Raw genomic sequence first — 24,285 nt, forward strand, 5'->3', positions numbered from 1 at the left:
ATGACGTATGGATGGAGTTCAACAATGTTCAACTTCTATCCGTATGTCTGCGGTGCGTCAGGGTCACGTGGTAAAAAAGGAGCAATCAGGTGTAGTCACCAAAAATTAATGGCGGCAGAAGTAGCGATGAACGCTCGCTTAGGGAAAGAATGTTTTACTAAAAAATACTTAATTCTGAATTAACATAATAGCGAGAAATCTGCGTGCTGAAAAAGTCAGCAATCAGCTGAGTTTAGTTAAAAGAAGATAAGAAAAATAAGATAACTGCAACTACAGTACTTGTTTACAGATAAAATCAGGCGTTCAAGAAATTCAGCGGCAAAAATTATAATTTTAAGTCCATAAAATAGCACAATTTGTCCTGACAATTATTTCATAGTTCTGCATACTCATTTACCTTTAATGAAAATGAATGTCTGTCTATATCAAACCAGATATGATTAAAAGATTTGTTCTTTTTTTCTTTTGAAACAGGTAAAAACTAAATTATAAACGTTAATTATAAATTAACGTTAATTATAAATTAAATTTGATAGCCTTTTAAATATTCCACTGCATTACAGAGTATGTTAAATTTGTATTTCTCTATTTATAAATATATCTTTTTGTTTAACATATATTTGTAAGCACATGGAATATATTTTTAGCACCCCGTTTAACTTCAATCGGAATGCCACTTTAAAAGATAATATTTTTTGTAAGAAATGTCCTAGAAGCTGAAGAACAAACTCTGGTGAATTTTTTACACAATAGCACACTGAAATAGGACCAAAAAATTTAGTTTTAAGAATTGATTTACTTGATGATGCCAAAATATGCATACGACTCCCACGTGATGCTTAGAGGCAAAGCTGACGATAACCAGTTTGTTTTTTGGGGTCGTGAGTTCGAATCCCATACGCTTTTTTCACCCTGTCTGCAACTTTCTCAGCTTTTTGTTCCAATTTGGTCTATATTCGTGTTCTATAATTTATTTCTATTATTATGTGCATTAAATATGCTGTTTTATTTATGCTCTTATTTATTTAAATTTTCCCTGCAAAAAATTTTGAAAATTATATAATATGAATTTAAAACATACCCTGCACATATATATTTCAATTTAACAAACATTCTCTATTCGTAAAAAGCAAGTTTTAGGATAAATAAATTTTTGGAATTGTATATTTATTCATGGATTTTAATACTTGCACTTGATTTGCACATGCTCTCAGAATTTGAATGATACTGTAGATTAGTTCGCAGCAATAATTAATCATTTATTTGTTTGCATTAAATTTCATTTAAATTCAATTAACTTTAAATTTGCTTTTTACGAATAGAGAATGTTTGTTAAATTCAAATTTCATTCCTTGCAGCAATGGCACAAGATAATTATTTAAATTTAACTTTAGTATTTATTCTTTTGAAGCCCTGTACATATATATATATATATATTTTCGTTTCATCTTTATGTGAATGTACATACATGTGTTCAGACTTTAGGATGTTTACGGCTCTAAACTTTCATTACCAATTCACATGAGACAGTATTAATGCCCTAAACAGTTTTTTAACAAAAAATTACTAGAATAACTGCTTTAAAATTCAGTCCTCTTCAGCGGAAGCGCAGAAATTAATTGATTAAATATTTCCATTTTCTTTACCTAATGTGTGCATATATAAAGAGAAAAAGCTTATTTTTATAACTTCTTCTATAAAGAGAAATATAAATTAAATCTTAATTAAAAATAATATTTTATGGATTATGCATAAAATACAACTGCCCATAGTGTATTTTAAAACAAACGAGATTTCTAATAAATTATCCAGCTATGACCCTGAAGTCAGCGATATTCAAGCATAGCATATTTTGTGTAAATATTGTGAACCTTTCTTTACAGTTGCTCTGATTTTTACAGTACAGTCAAAAGTCTTTAATCCGGACGTCCATAATCCGGAATGATCTATAATCTGGATCTCAAAGCTACAAACTTTCTGCGCCTGCATAAACGCATAATACGTTTACACATGCGTGTTTAATATATAACGGACGGTATAAGCTAAGCTAAAATTATCTAATTATCTATTTCAGTGAATATTGCAGATTGTGTTGTTCCTTAATCTTCTAATTGGATCCGGCTTATATTTTTTCAAGCTGTTACAGCGATTTTATAAAAGTAAGCTTGAACTTTCGATTATGTCAAAAAGAATTTCCAATTCTGGAGCTGCCAAAGGATCTACAAAGCGAAAGCATGTTTCGATGACCATCAAACAAAAAGTGGAATTGCTGCAAAAAATGGATAAAGGCATATCCTTTGTTTCTCTAACCATTCCGAAACCTGTTTATCAATTTCACGCTGCTCTTGGGGGGGGGGGCAGGGAACTTTGCGGCGCACAATGAACTGGAAGTTGATCTGTCAGCACTGTCCTTATCTTCAGGGCTTTATTTTATTTGGCTTATAATTCATTACTAAACGTAGTATTTCATCTCGATGTACTCTGTCTTTGATATGATTTAAATCAAATTCCTCGTCATTATAAATATCACGAATACACATCAAACAGTTTTCTGGTTGCAATTTTCTAATTTGGAGTATGCGTAATGTATGCACACGTTGAAAGAAATGTTTAATAAAGTAAACAAATAAATATTAAGCTTTTTTTTTTTTTTTTTTTTTTTTTTTGTAAATTTTGATACCCCTTTAGATCATAATTGCTCTTTGTTTCATAAATTACGGTTTCATATTTTTAATTTTATAATTTCTGCTTGCCATCTTACCAGATTTAAACTGATGATCTATACTCCGGAATCACCGAAGTCCCGACGAGTCCGGATTAAAGACTTTTGACTGTACTGATAAACTTACAGCACCAATCAGCACAGTGGAATGATACAACGCGTATCTGAATTACGCAGCTAGTAAAATGTAAAAGGGCAGGTTCGGCAAGTCACAAGCATTTACAAATTCACTGATAGCCTGGATACATGACATTCTAACAAAAGATGACCTTAAAACATACTTGAAGGCATTACAAACAGATATCAGCCTTTGGGAAGGAAGCCAGTTGGTCAAACAAGCAGATTGACTGACATATTGGTCAAAGTTATATGGTCTTTGTCCATTCATGCAACCAGTGGCTCCCCAAAGGCACAGTCAGCCACCGAAGTGGCTCGAAACATCCCTGGGCCACCAAAGCATGGCATAATCATGCAATTAGAAGAGCTCTCAGATCCACACTAACAGTTATACTATTATAAATTCAATGCCATTTGCCAACTTGCAGGGATCCTGGGATATCCAAAGACATGATTTGCAGAAGCCAACTAGGTGCTGATTGCTAGGTGATGCCTGCCATTTACACTCCACCATAAGCAGTGTCATCTTGCATGATGGCTGCTCTCACTCAAGCTGGAAAGTGTTTGATAGGAGAATTGTGATCATCAGCAAAGAATCACGCTTTTGTCTCAATGCTGATGACCATGCATTATATGTCTGGAGATGGAGAGGTAAGCAGAACGATGCATCGTTTGTTGCCACACGGCACAGCTAGAAAACAAGGTGTGACAGTCTGTAAAGCGATGAACTGGTATAGGCATTCACCATTAGTCATGCAGCGAGGTACTCTGTCTGCTTGCAAGTACACTGAAAACATTTTACAGCTGATCATACTGCCTACGCTAGCAGGTCATCCAAGTTCCGTTTTCCAGCAGGACAACACTCGAACACATATAACATGACTTTTCTAACAGTGTCTTCAAAGTATTAATGTCCTCGACTGGCCTGCAAAGTGGCAAATGTGTTTGGGCAGGCAAATTCAGCTATGTACAAATACACCCAACTCGCTGGCCACTTGCTCCATTTGTGGCACAATCTACCACAGAGGGCCATCTACAACTTCATGCCCAACTCAGTATTGGCTTGTATAGCTGCCTGGGATGGTTTTACCACCTACTTATTTTCACATTCACTGTGTTACAACTCATACATAAAACACCTTTTTTCAACTCAGTTTTTCATAATTTTTATCTACTTGAACACCACTGCCACGTTTCATAGTTCATAATTCCTTTGCAACAGAGTGTATGTTAAAAATCTTTAAATTCAGGTTTAAAGGGACATTAAAATCTCACATTAGTTTTTGACAATTTGGCTTTTTTTTTTTTTTTTTCCGTGTTGTTCGAACACTTAATTAATTGCAAATTATTTCTACAATTAGGATTTTTATTACAATGATTGACAATACTAGTTTCACATGTCTACAACAAAATGTTTTCATTTTCACTTTTCATATTTGGGGTTTTCATCCGCAGAGAACCTGTTGGCGCTTCGGGAAAGAACCCGTTGGAGTTGATCTTTACATTATGGTAACTTGGCGTTTTTTTGGCGACCAACTCTCCTACAGCAAACCTCTATTTTTTTTTCCCCGCCGCCATTTTGTCTTCACGAAGTAAAGACATGTTTCTTTTCATTTTATCTACTGAACACTTCTTCCAACAATCTACTAGCCGAATTACACTTATGCTAGAAATTTTATCTAACAAAACTGCTTAATCCTGACAAATATTCACTGCAAAATTGGGAAAAAGTGCACAATACCATACTCCTTAGGCGTTTTTCAAAATAACACATACACATAAACCATGTACACGCCGACTTATTTTTACTTAAAAAAACATCCCAGAATTACACAAAAATGACATTGCACACACTCTTCGCTATATCCATGTACACTGCTTTTTTCTCATAAATTAGAAAAATTTCACAAAAATACATGACAATTTTCTGAATCTTTAAACCCGGTAAAAAGAACATATATGAAATTACCTGATCGCGAAAAAGTATATACCCTTTCCAAATATGAACATTTCCACATATAAAATAAATAAAATATCCAAAAACTTTTACCTCTAAATCATCTATTATATTATACACGTCACCGCAAGTATTACAAATACTTAGTGTCAAATATTTAAATTATTTCCATGCATGTTTACTTCAACTTAAACGTATACCAAATTCCTACAAACATAAAATTCACAAAATAACTATCATTTAATTAAAATATCACTAAACCATGTACACGTCGACTTATTTTTACTTAAAAAAACATCCCAGAATTGCACAAAAATGGCATTGCGCACACTCTTCACTATATCCATGTACACTGCTTTTTTCTCATAAATTAGAAAAAATTCACGAAAATGCATAACAATTTTCTGAATCTTTAAACCCGGTAAAAAGAACATATATGAAATTACCTGATCGCGAAAAAGTATATACCCTTTCCAAATATGAACATTTCCCCGTATAAAATAAATAAAATATCCAAAAACTTTTACCTCTGCATTATCTATTATATTACAAACGTCACTAACTAATTCATACCGCAAACATTACAAATGGTTACAAATACTTAGTGTCAAATATTTAAATTATTTCCATGCGCGTTTACACAAATTACTTTACTTCCACCTTACATTTAGAACAATCCATAAAAATAATATCCTCAAATAATTAAAAATACTAACTTACCTATTCTTCTTCAGAATCTTGATTGCGTATCCGATAAACTATTCTTATTTCTGTTTCAGGATCTTTAAAATCATACTTATAGTTCATAGCAAGATACCAGGTAAAATAAATAACTTAATAAAACATCTTTACTTCTATCTCGCACAACCTTAAAGAAACACTTACTACTACCCCTTTCAATCCCACTAAATACCCATTTCGAATTCACTTTAGTTAGGGCCATGGGATCCAAAAATTAACGAACACTGTTTCACACAACACAGAATAAAGCCAAATACAAAATTTCCAGATTTTTTCCCGATTTCCCCCCTTTTCCGATTAAAGAACCGTAATTCGTCCATTAATATCACATGACATATCCCATGATCTCTCACTTCCCTCACACAAAATAATGCGTAATCGGAACTGAGTACTGCTCACATTATTACCAAAGTCCCAGGTAGTAACCTTTATCGCCTCCAAAATGTCGCCAAACTACCAGTTACCATATTCTAAAGATCAGCCCCCGTTGGCGCCGTTGCATTTTTACTCGCCAAGCTCGCAATTCATCGACATTGATCCGAGCCGTAAACAGATTCTTTGCCGTACACGTGATATTTTGTTAACGTGATTTTTAGTGCATGTAAATTCAAGTTAGCAGACAAAACAATATATTAAGCATGTGGTAGTAAAAATTCACAGATAATAAGCATGTAGATGTAAAACTAACCGGTTAAACGAGATATATTCATTTAAAAATATAAATTAGTATTAATGTACTGAAATTAACCGGTTAAACGCGATAAACGAAAAAAAAAATTGTCTTAAATTCCAGTTAACACAGAAAACAATATATTCCTTACACCAGCAGTGGTTTGCTAATTTTGATAACCATGGTGATGCATCAAACTATTCTGTCATCTTTCAAACTATTCTGTCATCTTAGATAAACAATAATATTTTTGATTTCAATTTAATCATCTATTTATGTCACATTTGCCATCCTCTGAAAGGCTATTGTTAAAAAAGCATTAACATTATCTCGTTAAAATTTTACGCCATCAAAATTGATTTATTCTCATAATTTTAGATGACAATAACTAATAATAAAAATAAAAGCATTATTTATTTATTTAAAATGCACATGCACATTTTTGCGGCCTACGGAAACACATTATTTTTAGAGGTTGGAAACCTCATGATTCTGCTCATGGTTCTTAAGAGCTATTAATAATTAAGAGCACAACGTGAACAGCCTTGTTACAAATTAGCATTCACTCCTCCCGCCGTATTTTCTTCCTTTCATCCCCGAAGAGAACCGGCATCTATCTACGAAAATATTTCATCTATTCATTGTTAAAAAATTCAGAAAAAATAATAATAAATAAGAGATGAATAATATAAATCTGCAAATGCGAACAACAACAGTGATAATTCAACAAAATGAACGCAAGAGGAATGGTTGCAAACTTCGAACAAGCGAATAGGATAAATCTGCTGGGTTACCAGGTTTGAACTATTATCGCCAAAGTTGGCGATGTTTACATTTACCGGGTTCTTTGCGGAAGTGCTTCCCATATTTGTGATGTATGTGTGAATTTAATGTTTTACATGAATTTCAGGCTAATCTTTGGAACATGACAACAGGTAGTTTGGCGACATTTTGATAAGGCGATAAAGGTTACTAGCTAGGACCTTTAGCAGTGTATATGGATAAAGTCAAGAGTGTGCGCAATGCCATTTTTGTGCAATTCTGGGATGTTTTTTTAAGTGAAAATAGGTCGACATGTACACTGCTAAAAAAAAAAAAAAAAAAAATGGGACAGTCGTATATCTCCTGATCTACTGGGCCGATTGACAAAATTCAAATTGCGTTCTTCATGTCTCGAAAGCGCGACTTAGGATATATATTAGATTTATATATAGCACTATTCTAACATAGGTATTTTGACACAAAATCGGACTTTTTCTGAAATAACATACCAATTTTTTTACATATTTCGATTCTACGACTCAAATTATGCCTAAATATGAAATTTTGTAAATTTTGGAGCGAAATTTACGGAGAAGTTCACAAATTTATGTTGGCACTTTTTTGTCAGTTTGCGCCAAGAATAGTTCACTTGGCGAACTTCTTAATATATGGCAACCTAGTTTCCTTTCCCGTGAGAGGAAAAAAAGTCACCATCGTTCCTTTTTTCTAAATAATATTCTTTATATTATATTTTTAATTATAACTTATTAAGTAATTTTTTCTTTTTCGAAGTTCATTTTAATTGCTTAAGTTGCATGCACTTTTTTTTTTCGAATAACTGTTTTAAAAATTTCTATTTACCTATTCGAACTGCGTAAATAAAGGTGCAGCGTTTATTTTTTTTCAAATAGTTTTCTTTATATATTTTTTCGTCATAGTTATTATTTTAGGTAATTTTAAAATTTTTATACTTTTATTTTAATTGGTCGTGTTGCATTGTCTCTTCCGATAATTGTTTTAAAATTTTCTATTTATTCCTTCGAATTGAGCATTTTTAATATATTTATTATTATAAATTTTCCAGAATTAGATTTTATTTATTTGAATTGCGTTTCTTTCAGAGGAATACTTTGTAACCCGGACTACGATGCGTTTGAAAACTGCATATATTAAAAGAGAAAATACAGTAAAGCACAATTAACACGCCTTTCAATGTTCTGTTCAGAAAAGATATATATAAATAAGAGAGATGTATAACCGACATTTTAACTTAGGATGAATTGCATACACTGCTTTAAACAATTTTATCATTGTGCCCATTGCTTTACACAATTTTATCCTACATTTGGCTTCTTAAATGTTATTCATATTTTAGTCAAATATTTTATTTTTGAAATCGTAAGAATCAAATATCATAAGATTAAAAAGTTTTAAATTAAAAAAAAAAAAAAAATACAAATACTAAATTTTACCCCAAAATTTATTTTTTCTTCTCTTTCTCTTCAGGCATTCTACTTTATTCTTGCTCTTTTTCTTTAGGCATTCCGCAACTATATTAAAAAGCATCCAAATTTTCGAAATATCTTTATTTTTGACAATCATTTTAAATAAAGTTATCGCCTTCCATTTCTTAAATGCCCACAAACGGCCGAGCGGTAAAGTCGCTGAACACTGGTAGATCACTCCGGGGTTCGAATCCCGGTAAACGGGCTGGTTGCATGGGCGTTTTCGTGTATTTTCTCATGTGTACCGTGTATGCCAGCTGGTTTTCCTTAGAAAGTTCTTCACAAAGGCATCCTTCCTTTTAGGCAGATAGCCCTGCTTTGACGTAACTTAATAATCCAATTCAATCAATTTCATCAATATTTGGTCAGAGCCTTTATCAGTCTTTAGAGGCTAAACATTTTGAAGGTATGAGATGAAAGGAAAGACTGGTTTCATAAAGAGGTTTTGGTTTATTTAATTATGACAAAGCACACTAGGGCTATCTGCCTAAGAGGAGGGATGCCTTCGTGGAGGACTTTCTAAAGGAAACTGGCTCGCATACACGTTACACACGGGGAAAACCACGAAAATGCCTATGCAGCCAGCCCGTTCGTGGGATTCGGACCTCGGACAGAACTACCAGCGTTCAGCGACTTTACCGCTCGGCCGCTGTTTCATCAGGAGGGAAAAAAAAAAGAAAAAAAAAAACGTCTTTAGGTGACATCCACATACATCACTGGATAAACTCCTGAATATTCAAATAATTCGAATGAGAAAATCATGGGATTCTCAATTTATGATACGATATGATGTTCTATAACGTAATTTAAATTTATACAACCATATAGTCTAAAACCAGTCGCTTTTCACTTTAATCTGCAATGATATCGTTTTTGTCTTTTCTGTTAACCACAATCTCAATTGATGGTATTTGCTGGTGTACACGTTCAAGTGTTTTTACTTTAAACACCTAAATTCTTTGAAATATCCTGAAAGTATATTCAAAAGCGTCCAACTTTTTGAAACATCTTGGTATGTCTGACAGCCAAATTTGCCTGCAAATTTTTGCTTACTTTTCTCCCTAATTTTCTTCTTTCCTTCTACAGTTATTTTCAGTGCACACACAAGAAAATTAAGATTTTTCGATTGCTAGACTTCCATAAATTTTGCATTCTTGTCAATTTTTAAAAGTATCAATTACATAAATTGCATTTCAGCTGAAGACAGCTTTTCATTTTCTAGTCATTTTAACTATAAATAAAGTTTAAAGCGAAGTCCAAAGGATAAATATTTTAATTAAAAGATTTTTGCTAAATGACAAAGAAATAAAACAGTCCAGCAGGGTTTATTCTGTACCACCGAGTAACCCGATTCTTATATCGGCTGAAACAATCTAAATCATATTAAAGATCATTTTTTTTTATACAATCTATAACACGAGAGAAAAATTAGCTTCTTGAAACATTCTTTCTAAGAGAATTAATATAAAAGATTATATTTATATAAATATTTTTAAAGCTGGGACTTGAACCAAACTGTGAAATTTTTAAAGTTTAATTTACATGGTGGTTATAATTAAAGTTCCAATTTGAAATGGCCATAAAAGGAAAATTACCGTACCAAATGTTATCAAACTTGGGAATCGTGTAAAGGAGGTTACGAGAATTTATTTTCCGCGGAAAATAAAAAAAAGAGTTCAAAAACTCACCACCAGGGAAAAATGGCGCTGTATACAAGATTGATAAATGAAATAAGACACGAAAACATCTGTTTAAAATATGTTCAATATTTTCCAAAACGTCTTACAAAGCATGTTCAATGTAGCGTTCAGCATTTTCCAAAAGCAAGTTAAATCTTGTTACTGCATTCTCAACAGCAGCTCTTAGCATATCAGAAGAAATGTTACGGACATGTCAGTGTATCACATTTTTCATTTCTGCCAAATTGTTTAGATTATCACCATAAACAGTGCTTTTGAGAAAACCCCATAGCTAAAAGTCACAGAGGTTGAGGACTGGTGGGAAGAGGGGAAGTGTTGGCCTATAAGACGTTTATTCGTGAAATGTTGCCTAAGTAACTGTGCGACACACGTCAGGTGGGGCCCAGCCCTGCATAAAAATCGTAGTATCTAAAATGCCATGTTACTGCAGTTCATGTATCACGAAACATATTAACATTGACTCTAAGTGAGCTGCATTCACAGTAGTCCAGCTGTCGACTGCTCTTCAGAGAAAAATGGTTCAGTTATAACAGTAGCTGTCATTCAACACTAAACGGTGTGGAATGACTGCTATGCAATCGAATGCAATGGAACTAGATATATAACATGAGGGATTTCTTTGGCCCAAATCGATTAAAAGTGTTTTGAATCAGTATCTTTATGTTTTAAGGCCAAATTCAGGCTTCAAAAATTATAAATTAGCGATCTGTAAGAAAATGATTTCCAGATTGTACGGACTTGTGCGAGTGATTTGCGATCTCACATTTTCTAATCGCTAATTCGTGGTTTTCACGGACGAATTTCTCACTTACACGGATGGTGCACTCAACGTTTATCGAATTTAACGCCTTTAAATGGTAATTTGCTTACTTCAAAGTTTCTTAAGGGTATACAACATATTAAACCCGTGTAACAAAAGGTTAAGTTAGATTCCGACCCATATTTCGTTTAACAATATTGCATACAGCGCCATTTCCCCCCTGGTGGTGAGGTTTCGGACTTCCTTTTTTTCCGGGAAAATAAATTCCTATGACCTCCTTTACACGATTACCAAGCTTGATAACATTTGATCCAGTAGTTTTCGTTTTATGACCGTTTCAATGTGGAACTTTAATTATAACCACTCCATATATTATTAAATTTTCATTTGAAGCTATGCGTTATATGTATACCATACGTAAATTTTTCGCTTTTATGGAAAAATAAAGAATCGAAGCAAATATACTTAGGATAATGGACCAAAACTGAAAAAATTTCTCCTTCCTTCGAAAATAAAATTTTGAAATTCGACCTTGAATTTATTGGGTTATCGAAATATTTAATTTGACTTATCTTCTAAGTCCTAGTTCCGACAAGAATTCCGTCAAAAATTCCGAATTACTTAAGCTGAAATAAAAGATTTAGAATATATTCACTGTATGTTAGTAAAGTAATCAGAGTGTAATAAAATAGATTATAGAATTTACGCTGATGCAACATTTTGTCTGACTGCACAACATGTAATGGAAGAGAAGGCTTGTAGAGATTTGTTTTTGACATGCCTCTAAAAGTAAATGTCATACTCCATTTGTCTCTTCAATATCAAAAAACTTTCCTTTGAGAGGCAACTTTAGTTTTGGGGAAAGAAAAAAAATCACAAGAAGACAAATTTGAAAAACATGCAGGAAGATTGAGTACACATGCTTATTTTCGGAACACAAGCGGTTCTCCGACTGGTTATTGAATAATGAAAAGATGCATTATCATGCAATACAAAACATTTGGAATACGTTGTCTGACTGAATAACATAAGATTAAAAGTCAGCGATTAATTCACAGCTATTTACAAGTCAACTATTCGGGCAATTGCAGAATCGTTTTGATCCTGAGCTTCTAAAACAAACCTTATATCACTGAATTTAAACACTTCTTTAATTATCCGAGAATGTTCCTTCTTTAGCTCATATTCCAAGAATATTAAGTGAATACAATTATTGCAAAAGAAATTGAATATTCATTTGCACTATGGCTTGGTAGTTTATTAACGAGTTAACAAAACTTAAATTCTGCCTTTTGTGTCTAAGTATACAACAATATTTTAAATATTTACAAATGAAATATTAAATTGGAGATTTAATTGGAGCCTCACCAGTTGCCTAGCATTTGAAGATTGTTAAATACTAATTGTTTGTTGCGAAGTCTAACCCAGGCTGCATGGTTGATTTTCGTAGTTTTCTAGGTTCTCTATGAAAGCATCTTACCCAAATAGCTCCCATGTTCTTTCTATGTTCAAATAACCAACTAACCTAGTTTAAGCGCGATTTCCAAATGAAGTTACTAGCAAAACCCGAATACTCATTAAAAATCATGTAGCTTGCCAATCGGAAGTAACATGAAAGATACGCCGCCAATACTTGAATTGCTGTTACGGTACGCTGTTTCTAAATTTAGATGGTCATTCCTTAATTAAATATCCCACCAGCGGCCGAGCGTAAAGACGCTGAGCACTGGTAGTTCGGTCTGAAGTTCGAATCCCGCGAACGGGCTGGCTGCTTGGGCGTTTTCGTGGTTTTCCTTATGTGTAACGTGTATACGAGCCAGTTTACCTTAGAAAGTCTTCCACGAAAGCATCCCTCCCTTTAGGCTTATAGCCCTCGTGTGCTTTGCCATAATTAAATAATCCAATCCTTAATTAAATATAATTGATTTGTAGCTTCTACTAGAGCTGACGGTAAAAATTGAAGTGCAAATAAATAATATCGTGTGCGATCTTGATTAATATAAAATTAAAAATTTTGCATAGAAAAATATTTGCATTCGGAAAGTTTTTTGAAATATTTGCAATTACTTTATAAGAAGGATTATTAATAACCGTAATGATTACTTATTATATTACTGATGATTAGGATTCAGTTCTTGACAATTACACTCTAAATTTGAATTTTAAGGATATAATGAAAATACGCTGTGAACAAAAATACATTTTAGGATAAAAAATGAGTTGGTTTTTTTATGTGTTAAATACTTGTTATGTGTTAAAACTTCTTAAATTCATTTAATAAACATCGTATCCTCGTTGTTAATTGAATCCAGAATGTTGTGTGTCGTTTATATAATTATTCTTACTTGTCCACAGAAGCTGCTGACTTATCCAGCCATTAAGTAGCTGCAGATCATTTCTACATAACCACTGAACTTCCACTAATTCAGTCTCTAGAGGGTTGTATGTTTATATCATAATTTGACTTATTTAAACGAATTAAAGTAGCAGACGATAAAACTCCGAAGGTAAAAATTTACTCTTAGAAAAATGTACTCTTTTTTTTTTAAAAAAAGGAAAAAAGAGAGAAATTTAAAAAATTGTTAAAAATTTTAATATCATCATCTATAATTTAAAAAAATAGCTTTTCATATAGTATTAATAAATATTTATTACACCTTATTGAGGGGGAAAAATTCATATAATTAATTCTCCGTAAAATTTTACTTGAAATTTAAGGTTAAAAATAGCTGTGGCAATTCAGTGTAACAAAAATCCATAGACCACATTTGGCGTTATTATCGCTCAAAAAAAAGATGCCAAATTTCAAAACGTGAAAATATGTAAATTCGTGTATATCTTAGAAAATTTTGAATAAAAAAGTCTAATTTTTTGCAGATATGCTTAATAATACACCTACTTTATGATGATGGTAAAAATTTTATAGGTTATATTTCAAAATTTTTTTCGAAAAATTTATAAAAATTATTTAAAAATAGAAATTTAAAAAATAAAACACAAAAAATAGGTAAATTTTATTTGGAATGAACCTAAATTTCGAAATGTGAGAGAAAAAATCAAAAAAGTTTAATAAAAAAAGAGATATTAATAAATATTTGCCAAATTTAATTAACATTGAGGAGCTAAAACTTTGAGAGCTAATATTTTAAAAACTAGTCGTACGATTTTTACAAAACTTGGTATTCTGGCATAATTTGAGTCGTAGAATCGAAATATGGAAAAAAATTGGTATGTTATTTCAGAAAAAGTCCGATTTTGTGTCAAAATACCTATGTTAGAATAGTGCTGTATATAAATCTAATATATATCCTAAGTCGCGCTTTCGAGACATGAAAAACGCAGTTTGAATTTTGTCGATCGGCCCAGTAGAACGGGAGATATAGCATTGTCCCTTTTTTTTTTTTTTTTTTTTTTTTTTTTTTGAGCAGTGTACATGGATGATACCGTGTATGTGCAATTCTTAAAAACGCGGCAAGCAGTGGGCGATTCTGCACTTTCTCCCAATTTTGCACTTAATCTTCGTCCTGATTAAGCACTTTTCTTCCATAAAAGTTCTAGCATAAGCGTAATTCGGCTAGCAGATTGTTGGAAAAAAATGTTGAGTAAAAAAAGAACTTGCCTTTACTTCGTGAAAACAAAATGGCGTCCAAACAAAAACTAACAGGTTGCTGTAGTAGGGTTGGTCGCCAAATTTTCGCCAAGTTACCATAATCCAAAAATTAACTGAATTTCATTTGTGAACAAAAAAACACTAGTATGGTAAAATTTCCTAGTAAAATCAAAGCAAATAAAAATTTAGTACTTTTTATGGGAAGCTATGTAAAGGTTATCCGAGTATCCCGTTCTTTTTTCCATAAATTCGTAGCAAATATTTTTGCTAAATAGACCACCCTCTATGGCTTTTAGAAATTTTCATAGCTCATGCCAATCTTTGCAACATATCTTTAATTTACCTGTTGATTCATAACAGTATATCACTTACCAATGTAAAAAGCAAAAAGTTTAGTGATTTAAATGCATACTTCTAATACATTCTACTGATAATTTAATTTTTTAAATAATAAATATCAATAAAAATAAAAGATTTCAAACATCATATGACATGTACTTTTTAGTTACAGAATTACTTACACACTGCTTGCAATATGACTTTAACATTTTTCACCTTCAGAAAATCATTTAAAAAGTTATCTTCTAATATAAAGATAGAAATCAAAATAAATAGAAAGGAAAACAAGTGACTAAAATCTATACATTGAATTTCATAATTGTCATTATGTTTTATTAAAAATAAAACTGAATTTCTTAAATACTGCTCTATCTATAAAACAAACCAATTTCATTTTGTCGAGGAGTAAGACCTGAAAATCCACGTTTCATCAATATATGCTATAAAATCCATTTCATTCACCAACACTAATTTCTGTCAGCATTGCGTCAGGTTCCACTTCAAAGTATTCAGCAGAATGCCTTTCCATATGCCGTGTCAGACGAAATCTTGAGATGAATCCCATGTTGCACATATCACATACATAGGGACGTTCTCCACTGTGCCACAATATATGGCGCTTTAAATGACTGCTGTATGTAAATCCACGACTGCATATATCACATTTATATGGTCTTTCATTTGTGTGTATCAGAAAATGTAACTGTAATTTACTTTTTGTAGGAAAGACTTTACCGCAAATGTCACACGTACTTCGCTGACCAGGCATATGTTCCAAGCCATGCCGCTTCAAATTACGCTTGCTCGTGAAACGTCGATCACAAACTAGGCAACAATATGGTTTTTCACCGGTATGATTCAAACAATGTAACGTTAAACTTGACTTAACAGCAAAAGATTTATCACACAAACCACACATATAGGGTTTAATATTTGCATGAACCAGATAATGTTTTGATAAGCTAATTTTTTGAGTGAAGCCTTGGTTACACATTTCGCAACGATAGGGCTTAGTCTCTCCATGAACCAATAGATGACGATTAAGACTGCTTTTTAAGGCGAACGTTTTACGACAAAAATCACAGGGAAAAGATTTTCTAGTGTGAATTCTGTAATGTTCCTGCAATTCTTTTTCAGTTTCAAACTTCTCATCACAAATATCACATATATGCATATTCGATACTAATATATGAAGCCTCTGGTGGGCATAAAATTCAGATTTATCATTAAATATTTCATCGCACGTAAAGCATTCGTACTCTTCTTCAATGCAATGCTGAGCGTAATGATCAGCAAAATCCTCACCTTGCGAAAAAGATTCACCACATATATCACATACACGAGGCTGTTCCTGAAGATGGCAAGCATAATGTAGACTTAAACAACTCTTTGAAGAGAATCGTTTGCGACACATATTACATTCATATTGTATTTTAGTTACATCATCAGGCGATTCTGAATCTGACTTTTCGTTGCTAACTAAATCACTTATATTTGATTTCTCACTATCTAAAATAAACGTTGATTCTGTAGAGTTCACAACATCCATTTTTATAAGCACTATTAACAAATCAAAGCGAAACTCCCCCTTTGTTTACATTTAACTTTCTATAACGAAAATTAAAAGTATAGCGGTACAAAATGGCTGCCAAACGTCCTTCTTTCTTCTTCTAGTATCCTAGAGATTCTTTCGTGTAGCTTTATCAGCAGCACTACTAATGTCGTAAATCGATACACCATAGATAAGTTTTTCTTATTATTCAATAAAATGATATAAATTAACTGTTGCAGCAAATATTGATAAAATAGTGATTTAAGAGTTAAATTTATTGATTTTTGAATTAAATGGAAAGCCAAATATTATTATTATTTATGTAGATTTTATTCATACGGCTGTAGCAGAAGGTCACACTACTCAACTCTACTAAATTACAAAACAAGTGCCGAACTCTACTAAATTACAAAACATAGTGGCAGCGTTAAAGTTGATTGTTGTGAGGAGTAAGGTTCAGTTGTGGAATTGAAATATTATGCTGTGCCCCTCACAATCAAAAGCGAGTTTCAGTATGAATGCGAGGTTACGAACATGGGAATAATATATTATTCCATAGCATGATTTTGAAGTATTTCTAGCAATGTCCTCGTTGTTCAATGAGATTATGACGGGGGAGAATATCGTCATCAAAACTGAAGTAGAAGAAAATATTACTCGCATAACTGTCGTACCTTTCGTTTGTGACTTGTGTAAAAAAGCTTTCACTCAGTTAGTCCACCTCGAGCAGCACTTGAAAACCCACAAGGAAGATATCGATTCGGAAAAGGACGATTATGACGAGGCATCTTCAAATTTCGAAGAATCAGGACCTCGGTTAGATGATGGGCCATTTGAATGTGATGTTTGTTGCCAAGGTTTCCAAAATCAAGATTTCTTAGCTGAGCATTACTTGGTACATTCTGTCGAAGATCCATATCCATGTGATGTTTGTGGAAAGAAGTTTAAAAATAAATCGCATTTGAAGCAACATTACGTGCGACATACGGGTCTAAAGCCGTATGTGTGTAAAGTTTGTGGTAAAGGCTTCAAAAAGAAAAATTATTTGCAAGTGCATTACCTGTTACACACAGGTCAGCAGCCATATGCCTGTTCGGTATGTAATAAGCGTTTTCTGACGAGACTTAATCTTCAGCAGCATTTTACTCTGCATACTGGTGAAAAGCCTTATATATGTGATATTTGTCAGAGATGTTTTCGGAAGAAAAACACATTGAATCAGCACCAGCGCACACATACGACAGCGAAACCCCACATTTGTGACACTTGTAATAAAGGTTTTAAAACAAAAGGAGACTTAACGCAGCATTATTTGGTGCATAACGGTGAAAAATGCCACATCTGTGAAACATGTCAAAAAGGTTTTAAAACTAAAGGCGAACTGCATAAGCATTCTGTAGTGCATGCAACAAATAAAGTGTTATACACGTGTGATATATGCGATAAAGGATTTACTACTAGGGCGTATTTAAAGCAGCATCGTGCGCTACATACTGGAGAAAGACCGTACGTGTGTGAGTATTGCAATAAATCATTTCCATTGAAAACACATCTGCAGAAACATTGTCTCACTCATGGAAGTGAACGACCTCACACATGCTGCGTGTGCCGAAAAGGTTTCAAAACAAAAGGTACATTACACCAACACTATGCTATCCATTCTGGGCAGAAGCCATACATTTGCGAATACTGTAAGAAAGGTTTTGCTCTGAAAAGTCATTTGAAGCGCCATTGGCAAACTCACCTTTCCGATCAAGCATATTCAAGTGATGTTGCCCTAAGACATGAACAGAATACTACAAGTAATGAAGAATCCAGCAATTCGGCTGGTGACTGGGTCGGTTTCACTGTCGAGGTAGCTTCTGTATAAAATTGCTCAAGATTTGGTTCCTGTTCTATGTAAGTCTCTGAATGAAATTTTTGCTTTCCTGGGAAGTTGCAGAAAAATTGGAAGCTTTTCCCAAAAATGAGAGATGTTTAAAAAAATAAGTAAAATATGAAGATTAGTTCTTAGTAATATGCAGTAAACAAAAATTGCCCCTTTTTAAAAAAACAAAATAAGTTACGGTCATTTTCATTGCTCTAAATATTATTTACTCTTAGACAAATAATATTTGTACTATCTCTTTCTGGAAGATTAATTGCCTTTTAAAAATGAGTGCTGTAGTTAAGAAGCCAATATTTTTGGTTCATTATAATAAAAAATTATACACATTTTTAATCTGTTGTTAATTCTGAGTATCTCGGTTCTATTTTATAAAGCCAAAGAAGTGATATTTATTAGAATTATTGTGCATTTTTATACTTTGTGAATAATCTTTCTGTCGCCACACATATACACATAAAAAGTTCATTACTCATTTGAAACTTTGAATGTGCAAAAAGTTTTTTATTTGGCTATCTAGGTATTGTTCAGTTAATAATTAATAATGATACTTTCTGATTATCCGTAACCCCCCCCCATAAAAAATTCTCAAAAACTATTAATGAGGCAATGCATAATGTCACTAGAAAGAATTCAGGAGGTAATTGACATCACTAAAAAGTATTTTATGTGGCAACCCAGGTGTCTATGTAGTACCCCCTTGAACGTGTGGATTTTGCTTATTTGATTGGATTACAAGATAAGGGCGAAATATGTGTGATAGAATGGTGCATGAGTTATAGTTTGATTTCGAATGTGTATGAATGCCCTAAGTAAAAATAGTATAAAATTAGTTGAAAGGTAAGATGTGACAGATTTGTGTGAGTGAAGGTGTGTGTCCAGTCCTTCCAAGCATAAAGTCACAAGGAGTCTGAGAAAGTGCTCTTGGTTTTCCGAAGAATGAATACCTGTCAGTCTGATCCTTCAACTAACATATTTGTGGGTTTAAAAATGCACGGATCAGTTTATTATGAATGATTGATTAATACAGATTTTGATTTAAATATAAATCACAATAAAAGATTCTCATTAGATGTAAGTACTTTATATGTGATTAAGCGTGTGCTTGAAATGAACGCATCATTTTGAATTTTATCTTCTTATCTTCATTGTATTATTATATTTTAGTATAGATATAAACAAATGTGCTTTTCTACTGTTTATTAAAAATGAAAACTTCGTAGTTAAAACTGTTTAACCACTTTTTTGTTTTTTGCTATAGTATGGTTGATGTTTCAGTCGATCGAAATTTTGAATTTTATCTTCGTTTTGTTTATTGTTCATTTAGAGCATTTGGTTAGAGTTCAGAGAAGGGTGCCCCCTTGTATTGTCGCGAAGTTTTTGTTTCATTCATCGCCAAGTTGTTGTTTCATTTATGGTAGCCTGAGTAGTTGAATGTTATAGAAAGCCTATTATGATGTAATCGGTTGCACGATTGCTGTAAATTCGTAAGGGCTTATGTGTGTGTTGGTTAGGAAGTATATTGCTTGTTTTGTGGTTTAGACAATAGGATGTAATTAGATGTAAGATTAATTTAAAATTTCTGTACGATTTGGAAAACAAAAAGGAGAAAACAGCATTACTTGACTGGTGTGTAAATGATAGTTTACTTAGTAGAAATTGTTAAGTGTCCTATTTGTAGGAAGGAAATGCATATGGTCAAACAATAATGCCTGTAGGAGGATATTTTTTACTCTTATTTTGTGAATTTATGTGGCGACGCCAGTATACAGATTCTAGTTCAGATAATTTTAGGAAGTTTATTAGATGTCGTTAAGGAATTTTGTTTGACTGAAGACATGTTAATTCTTAAATAATGTAAGTGGATATTGCCTTTGTGTAGTGCAAAGATGAATTTCTTTTTTATGTTATTTCATTGTTTAATTTAAAATGTAGTTTATTGAGATTATATATATTTTTTTTTCACTGCTCCTTTGACTTTTAAGTGAATATAGGATACTTTTCCGTTTTGCCGGCGCAGGCGATAAAGTCTCCAATAATGGTACAACTGATGCGGGTTGATCTTTACATTATGGTAACTTGGCGATTTTTTGGCGAAAATTTGGCGACTAACTCTCCTACAGCAACCCTCTATTTTTTTCCCCGCCGCCATTTTGTCTTCACGAAGTAAAGACATGTTTCTTTTCTTTTTATCTCCTGAACACTTCTTCCAACAATCTACTAGCCGAATTACACTTATGCTAGAAATTTTATCAAACAAAACTGCTTAATCATGACAAATATTCACTGCAAAATTAGGAAAAACTGCACAATACCATCCTCCTTACGCATTTTTCAAAATAACACATACACATAAACCATGTACACGCCGACTTATTTTTACTTAAAAAAACATCCCAGAATTGCACAAAAATGGCATTGCGCACACTCTTCACTATATCCATGTACACTGCTTTTTTCTCATAAATTAGAAAAATTTCACGAAAATACATGACAATTTTCTCAATCTTTAAACCCGGTAAAAAGAACATATATGAAATTACCTGATCGCGAAAAAGTATTTACCCTTTACAAATATGAACATTTCCACATATAAAATAAATAAAATATCCAAAAACTTTTACCTCTAAATCATCTATTACATTATACACGTCACCAACGAATTCATACCGCAAGCATTACAAATACTTAGTATCAAATATTTAAATTATTTCCATGCACGTTTATTTCAACTTAAACGTATACCAAATTCCTACAAACATAAAATTCACAAAATAACTATCATTTCATTAAAATATAATTAAATTCAAAAACACTTCTTAAAATATAAATGAGCACATACATTAAATTAATAAAAATTACCTTACAATCCTAATTACTTTAAACTAAATCATTGCTAATAACAATTTTCCCAATAATACCAAATTCCTTTCCACCTTACATTTACAACAATACATAAAAATAATATCCTCAAATAATTAAAAATACTAACTTACCTAATCTTCTTCAGAATCTTGATTACGTGGCGGATACACTTTTCTTCCTTCTGTTTCAGAATCTTTAAAATCATACTTATCTTTCAAAGCAAGATACCAGGTAAAATAAATAATATAATAAAACATCTTTATTTCTCTCTCGCACAACCTTAAAAAACATTTATTACTATCCTTTTCAATACCACTAAATACCCATTTCGAATTCACTTTAGTTACGGCCATGGGATCCAAAAATTCACGAACACTGTTTCACACCACAGAATAAAGCCAAGTACAAAATTTCCAGATTTTTTCTCGATTTCCCCCCTTTTCCGATTAAAGAACCGTAATTCGTCCATTAATATCACATGACATATCCCATGATCTCTCATTTCCCTCACACAAAATAATGCGTAATCAGAACTGAATACTACTCACATTCTTAACAAAGTCTAACTAACCTAATCTTCTTCCGAATCTTCCTTACATGGTGGATACACTTTTATTATGGATTCAATAAAATTACTGAACGATTTTTTTTCCGAATTTGATAGAATTTAATAAAAGAAAAATTATCTTTATCACATCTACAATTCACTTTAGACAGCGCCATATAATCCCAAAATTATTCAACCCTACTTCACACAACACACAATGAAGCTTAATACAAAATAATATACATCCACAGATACTTGTCCAAATTTCCCCCTTTTTCCGATTAAAGAACCGTAATTCGTCCATTAATATCACATGACATATCCCATGATCTCTCATTTCCCCCACACAAAATAATGCGTAATCGGAACTGAGTACTGCTCACGTTATTACCAAAGTCCCAGGTAGTAACCTTTATCGCCTCCAAAATGTCGCCAAACTACCAGTTACCATATTGTAAAGATCAACCCTGATGCGGAACGGAATATACTCGATGGTAACTTTTTACGCCTCATTTTCAAAACAAGTTGCAGCCATTTCTTATGAGATTGATTGTTTCTTTCAATACTGGCATACAATTACATAGAATTTTTACCAGGTAGTTCAATTTTATGCCCTAAAGCCATTCACGGTAAGTCAAGGATGTAATCATACCGCTTACCCAAAGCCGAAAATATAGAAAAGGCAAAGTCGAGGGTTAAATTCATCAATTCTAATGAGAATGCGCTAGCGAAGTAAAGTACTGTGGTTTTACATAATTTCTGAGTAAGCTATTTGAATGAATTGAAATAATTCTAGCATTTAAACTTGTATTCCAAATTAAGATTTAACTTGAAATTAATGTAGATAATTACCGAAAGAATTGGATTTTTGTAGCGTAGTTTATGTGAGATGAGATCACTTTGGGTCACATGATATTGAACCATGATAGCATAGTAAATTCTTAAATTAATGTCTTTTTATAAATTTATTGTCTTTATTTATTAGCATTTTACAAAATTTTAAATGATATTAAAATGTTTATGCGTTCAAAATAAAAAATTCTTAGAACTAACATTTTTCAATATTTTTTATGTGTATACTATATGTTTCGCCAATAAAATCTGCTTGATGAGATTTGCGCCGGTGAAACAGAAAAGTACCGAATATAGTTTGATGTATACATGGACAAAGTCAAGGAGGTGCACACTGCCTAGTTTGTGCAATTCTCTGATGTTTTTCAAAGTGAAAATAGGTAAATGTGTACATGTATAAAGTCAAGGAAGTATGCAATGCCATGTTTGTGCAATTCTTTGTCATGTTATTTTGGCGGCTAATCTTTGGAATATGGTAACAGGTAGTTTGACATTTTAATAAGGCGATAAAGGGCTAATCTTTGGAATATGGTAACAGGTTGTTTGGTGACATTTTGGTAAGGCAATAAAGGTTACTAGCTAGGACTTTAGTAGTGTACGTAGATAAAGTCAAGAGTGTGCGCAATGCCATTTTTGTGCAATTCTAGGATGTTTTTTTTAAGTGAAAATAGGTCGACGTGTACATGGATACCGTGTATGTGCAATTCTTAAAAATGCGGCAAGCAGTTTGCGATTCTGCACTTTCTCCCAATTTCGCACCTAATCTTCGTCATGATTAAGCACTTTTGTTTCATACAAGTTCTAGCATAAGCGTAATTCGGCTAGCAGATTGTTGTAAAAAATGTTAAGTAAAAAAAAAAAAAAAAAAAAACATGCCTTTACTTTGTGAAAACAAAATGGCGTCCAAACAAAAATGCTCAGGTTGCTGTAGCAGGGTTGGTCGCCAAATTTTTGCCAAAAAATCACCAAGTTACCATAATCCAAAGATTAATTCGATAAAGTTTACTAGCTAGGACTTTAGCAGTGTACATGGATAAAGTCAAGAGTGTGCGCAATGCAATTTTTGTGCAATTCTGGGATATTTTTTTTAAGTGAAAATAAGTCGGCGTTTACATGGTTACCGTGTATGTGCAATTCTTAAAAACGCGGCAAGCAGTTTGCGATTCTGCACTTTTTCCCAATTTCGCACCTAATCTTCGTCATGATTAAGCACTTTTGTTCTATAAAAGTTCTAGCATAAGCGTAATTCGGCTAGCAGATTGTTGGAAAAAAATGTTGAGTTAAAAAAAAGAAAATGCCTTTACTTTGTGAAAACAAAATGGCGTCCAAACAAAAACTAGCAGGGGTGGTTGCCAAAAAATCGCCGAGTTACCATAATTCAAAGATTAACCATTTTGGCTTCTGCTGCACAAGCCAAAATAACAATTCAAAGAATTGCACAAACTTGGTATCCATGTACTGCCAAAAATCGCCAATTTCCTCAGGGGGTACCCATAAATATATTTTTACCAAGCATTTAAAAAAAATTTTAGCTCGTATATAAATCAATGTTTTCCTTTTATTTACACCTTTTTTGCTACTGACATAAAAATGGTATATGGTGTTATGAGAAGTTCAATAAGCTATGTTGTTTGTCTCCTAAACTACATCGTTATTAACTTTTAAATACTTTTTAGTCCAAAGGGGCTTTGTCCCTGAAGG

Source organism: Stegodyphus dumicola, chromosome 1 (assembly GCF_044657685.1).
Source record: "Stegodyphus dumicola isolate Sdum_Otavi_A_Nest chromosome 1, ASM4465768v1".
NCBI classification, from domain to species: Eukaryota; Metazoa; Arthropoda; class Arachnida; order Araneae; family Eresidae; genus Stegodyphus; species Stegodyphus dumicola.